Source organism: Cariama cristata, unplaced genomic scaffold (genome assembly GCF_000690535.1).
Source record: "Cariama cristata isolate BGI_N322 unplaced genomic scaffold, ASM69053v1 scaffold13631, whole genome shotgun sequence".
Lineage (NCBI taxonomy): Eukaryota > Metazoa > Chordata > Aves > Cariamiformes > Cariamidae > Cariama > Cariama cristata.
The window spans coordinates 19,674-25,775 of NW_009597598.1; positions in this window are offsets into that span (position 1 = coordinate 19,674).

The window sequence follows — 6,102 nt, forward strand, 5'->3', positions numbered from 1 at the left end:
CTCTATCAGATCAAATGTACATGATGCAGCATTTTCAAACCATGAAAATTAGCAGTTTTGTTCCAGATTTTCCAGAAGGATTTATGGTTTCTTATGACTCACAGTGGCTCTTGGGAGTCAGAAAATGAAGAGATTTCACTCTTCCCTGACCTGATAGCTTCTTCTCCATGTTACCATGGAGTAATACTACATATTACCCTTCCTTTCTTGGTCAGACCCTAGTCCTCCTTTCCTTCCTTTTCATACTGATTCAAAATGAGTGTTGGTTTGAAGAATAACTTTGTGGGGAATTATTGTGGAAGTCTTCACATGTAGGTGTAGATTTTTTGGGCTCTGTAGGCGATATGGTCCTTTTTTTGAAGTAAGAAGCAACAGTAGAAAATGTATTTAATGTTGGAATGGTATAGTTTCTGCTTATCAGATAACAAAGGAATGTCTTAGTACCTTGAGCAGGTTATGATTTTCTTTTGTAGACTATTATTTTCTTTAAAAGGTTTAACTTTTAAAGTTAAGTGTGCATCTAAAGAAGGGCAATGAAGCTGGTGAAGGGTCTGGAGCACAAGTTCTATGAGGAGCAGCTGAGGGAGCTGAGGTTCTTTAGCTTGGAGAAAAGGAGGCTGAGGGGAGACCTTATCGCTCTCTACAACTACCTGAAAGGAGGTTGTAGTGAAACGGGGGTTGGTCTCTTCTGCCAGGTAACAAGTGATAGGACGAGAGGAAATGGCCTCAAGTTGCACCAGGGGAGGTTTAGATTGGCTATTAGGAAGAATTTCTTCACCAAAAGGGTTATCAAGTGTTGGAACAGGCTACCCAGAGAACTGGTGAAGTCACCATCCCTGGAGGTGTTTAAAAGATGTGTAAATGTGGTGCTTAGGGACATGGTTTAGTGGTGGACTTGGTAGTGTTAGCTTAACAGTTGGACTTGATAGTCTTAAAGGTCTTTTCCAACCTAAGTGATTCTATGATTCTATGAACTTAGCAGAAATCCTAATTATTACTCAGTGACAGTCATTTAACTAGTGTCATAATTCATACCTGTCATCTGCTGAGTAAAGTTCAGGATCTGCTGAACAAGATCTGAGACAAGGAATCATGTTGGTTCTGGCCTAGCTTGTATACTAATAGTGTGGAAACTGTACTCTGATCTACTGAGATAAGACTTTGATTCCAAATCCTACTGAAGAAAGGCTAGATTTAAGGAAAAAAAAATAAGTTAACTAAAGAAGAAATGTGGAGGTGAAAGCAACAACATAGAAACTGATTGCAGGACAAAGAGGCCTAGGGATAGGAGTGAATAAGCCATGCAAGAACTCTGTAAGAGCTCAGGGAATCTGAAGAACAAATGAAGGAAATAATTGAAAACAAAACAGAGGAAAAATGAAAAGTGACACTGGAAATGCTTTTTAAAACAGTTCCAAAGCCCCTTTTCTCACTCCCTTACTTCAAGTCAACAGGTTGCAATCCATTGCATGCAGAAGCAGCTGGGTCTAAATGTACGGACGGTGGGAGCAAAGAACTGACCGAAATGTTGTATGTTCCCCCTTCTCCTTTTACATTTCTGTTCTCATCCTGGAAGAAGCAGCTCTTGGTAGATAACAATGACCCTGAAAATTGCAGCAGTGCCTTACTCATGGATCACATACCACATTACCCAATATGCCATGTAGTACAGCTTACCTGGCCTACTCTAACAGGAGCTGTGGTGGGCTCTGAGCCTTCCCCCATGGCTCTGGTCTGCAGCGTTGTATACCACATCCTGAATTTAGCACTAATCAGTGCTGTGTTACAGACAGTACGGAATTTACACACTTCAAAAAGAAGAGATACCCTCAAGTGAATCACATTCTAAGAGGCAAGTTGAAAGAATAGTATAAGCCGGGTAAACTGCAACTCCTAAGAAGGAGGGCAGCATAGTAAGGGAGTGCAGTTGATAGTTAGTTGTAAGAATTTCAGAAAAAAATTTATCTTATTAAGGGAACAAGACTTGAGAAAAGCCATGGAATTGTATAAACTTGCATGTAATCGTGTAATGATGTTGCCTTAGTCTGTGGCTATCTGTGGAGTAAGAAGAGTTCCCCAAGATGCTTATTTACTGTGGTGAACATACTGATATGTTTGATGGGGAGGAGGCCCCTGTAAAATTAAGTTCATGCTTTTTTCAGGTGGAGATTGTTTCCAGATGGTGCAAAGAGCAAAAGCAGACTTTCCATTCTTTTCCACTCATTGATGTCTTCCATGATGATTCACCTGTTTGACTTGAAACAGGTGATTTCCTGAGTTAGAGTTCACCTGTGGAGCTTCTCAAATGGGCTTGCAGGAAGTCAGGGTTAAGAAGCTGGAAGAAGGTTGGTTGCATTTTGCTTTGGGTTTTGTTCTCCCCACCCCCATAAATGGGGAATTAAATACCTGCTTGACTCACTGAAGTCACAAATATACACATGATAAGATTAGTGAGTTAATAAAAAAGGTAGCTTTAAAACCATTTGTGCAATGCTATGGTAACTAGCATAGCGCACTACATTACTGTAGCACGCTGCCTCCTTTGTACAGATTTTGTTTCTGAAACTCACCAGCATGCAGATCTGTCACAGATGCATGATGGCTGTTCCCCTTCCTGTTTGGCATCACTGCAGGTGGCAAGCCAGCCAGCCAGCAAATCTCCTATAATTACAGAAACTTCCCTGTTGTTTGGAGAGAGTGGTAAGAGAACATTTTTGCATCCAAATGCTAGCCTTATATAATTCTGCATTTAAACATGAAGGTAACTGCTGAAGGTGTAAAGTAGCTCTACTTTATCTAAATTCTGTATCTTGCTACTTTCTCTGATCTCTGTGTGATCCACAGACTTAAAATGGCATTAATGCAATATTCAACTTTGGCAATGGATGAAGTACTGTACAGAGTAAGAATCAGTTTCACTTTTGATAAAAAAAGCTCTTGCTCCCCAAGGAATTCAAGCATAAAGTCTCAGTTGTTCAGATGACACTGCCATTTTACTCCTTAGTTGTCAGATTACAATCAGAAATGCTGGGATCTAGAGATTTTGTATTTCCATCTGTAGATGAGCTACAGTTTCATTAAGTATAGAAATACCCTAAATAAGAACAAAAAAAAATCTGTGTTCTCTCTTAAACCTTAGTGAAGGACTGAATTTTAGTTTTTTATCAGATCTCTAAAACTGGAAAAGAATCACAAGACAATATTTTTACTTGCAGAATGACTATGTGTAGTTTCAGAACAGTCTATTTTCTGGCACATTTCAAACCAGGAAAATTTTATGTGTACATATAATTTGGATTGTCTGTTGACAATATTACTGTCACTACTTCATGTTATAAATTATTAGCCCAGATTTAGAGCAATTCCTAGAGGAAGTCTTACAGCTTGTCTGACAGCAAATGTAGGCTTCTAGGTATGCTTTGTAATAAAATTAGGCTGCTGCTTGTGTGTTTTGAGGCTTATTTGTTCAAATTAAAAGTTTAAATTATAATTAACTTATCTTCAGTGATCTTAGCAGGTTTTTATGAGCTGGAATCTAACTTTAGCTATATAAAGTAGGCAAGAGTGAGCAATCAATAGCTTTGCTTAGAGCATCATAATGGCAAATATTTCAGAATCAACAGATATGAAATATAACTACCAAGTGACAGCTAAAACAAATATTGAGACAGGTGTCCACTCAAGTGTCTAAACATTTAGCATCAACTGAATTCAGACATTATGTTTTGTTATTGCTGATAACTTCTGTTTATATAATTGAAAGAGTATTTTCATACAAAAATTGCACTTAATTGTCAATTCACTCTGAGTGTAATACTGACACATTACTGCAAGGAATACCTTTCACAGTCACCTTTTTTTGCTGTTATATCACACTGGACCCATGAGTGCTGTCTTAAGATTTTTTTTCTCTGGGATGTTTTGTGCATTTCCTCTTGGGGAGGCCTGTTGCAGCAGCACTGTATGTACATGGCAATAGTTTCATGACTGAGCTTTGCATGTTTTGAAAAGTTTTTAGTGAACACTGTTATTTAGACCTGCTGAGCATATGCATTTCATTTGTATTATAACTTAATGTTCATATTTGTCAGGTAGAAATAAGGAACTGCATTAGTGCTCGTTTACCATCTTCTTAGAAGGACTGCTTTAAGCCGCTTCTAACTGCGTGCTACTACAATACTGCCAGATGAAATCTGCTTAGCGATTGCAACCCAGCTCCTCTCTTCCCTCTACAATTTTATTATAACAGGTTTCGACAGCTCTAAATGGGTGAGTGTAGCTTCGGATTCCTTTGTGGCAGGAGCATCATGGCAAATTTTAGTTCAGGCATCGGTGGATCCATCTGCGTTAGTTTCCTGGTGAGCCACCCCGTGCTTTGCACAAAGCTGCGTATCCAGCCCTTCCCAGGTCAGTGATGCTGGGCATGCTCAAGGGGCAAGCCTTGGCTGCTGAAACTTAGTGCACCTGCCATGCTGTGAAAACACCCTCATTCAAGCTGCCAGTCACTCTTGGTGTCTGACAGCTAGCCAGACGCTGAATACAAAATCAAAACAATCTTGTCCTGTAAAGCTTGCCCTGAATTTTGAATACTTTGGTAATTGCTTCGCTGTCGTAGCAGTAAGGAAACTGTCCTCACTGCTAATTGATATTAGGAGTGGGGTGTACACACAGATATAACAGCTGTGAAATGAGAGTCTTTTTGCTTTGGATTGTAGGCTTTATGTTAGTAGTTTTTAGTGCAGTGAATATGCATGGAACTGAGAGAGGAAGGAAAATTATTTGCTCTTTTCTCAGGTACAAAATATTGAGAAAACAGAGTTTTCAAGTTGCCTGTCTTTTGGCACTACATGGTGCTTTTTTTGCTCTCTTTGTGTAGCCTTTCCAGGGGTGATGCTTTTACTCGGCAGCACTATAGTATCTTCACTGGCCTTTGGTGCATCATGAGGAATTCCATCCAGTACAAGCATTGCTATTCTTATCTCTGTTATACTGTGGAACAATATAGACATAATAATTCTGGTCTTCTTTTTTGTTCTTCTATTTTATTTAATGTTTTTTTCTGTCAGATTGTTTCAGAGACTTTAAATCCCATAGTGAACACATCACTTATTAGCAAAGACGTGGTAATGCTGTGAACATAAATATTGAGTTTAGCCCAGCAGTCATATTCTTTCTTGTATTTGGAATCTAAGCAGATAGGCAATGCTTTCAAGTGAGAGAAATCTTCTTTTTTTTGAAAATGGTATTGGTTTGTGTTTTTTTTAATGACCAAGTATTTTGGCCCTTTCTTTCATTGTTGTTTTACTGGGATGTCTCATCATAGATGCTGATCTCACTTTTAACAGTAAAAAAATGCAGAGAAACTTCACTAGTGGCCTGTGGGAATACCTCGGTGTGAGGGCAGAATCACTTGAGGTGGCTATTTTCATATTACAGAATATATTGGTGCTGTGCTGCTCTCCGGCATGGCCAGCAGGTGGGGAAAGTGAAAAAGCTGCAGAGGCAACTCCAGCAGCAGCTGCTGCTTATCCAGCGCTGGGGAAAGTGGGCTGGTGGCTGCGGTACACTTCATTAGGCGTTGTAGGCAGTTGGTTCTTGCATCCTCCTGTATAAATATAACTGCTTAAGTGAAGTAACTGAAGTATATTACAAGTAAGTGGTGTTACTTTGATAATTGCCCTGATTTGATGAAAGAGACTGGATTACTTCAAGTCATTTCTTGGCAAGCTGAAATGCAAATTATTATTAGGAAGCTGGGTGTTAAAGTAATGCTGCACCTTTTTTTTCCTCTGAAACATTGCTTTCTTTTCTAAAAAGCCTGTAGTGTTCTAGGTTTTGCAGTAGATGAGAAAAGAAGGGCAGTTTTTGACAACTCTCCTCTTCTGGTAAGTTAGAGGGTCCTGAGTTGTCCTGATACTTCCTGATAAATAGGGACAGATGTCACAGTCTTTCATTTTCACAGGCTTCTTGGAATCTCTGTACCTACAGTGGCCAAAACAACAAACCAGGAAAATGCTGCACAGTGATACAAGTTAGTGTCTCCTAGGAGTCCTTACGTGAAGAAGTGTCTTTGTGGTACAGTTAAGTGCCTTTGTGAACTCT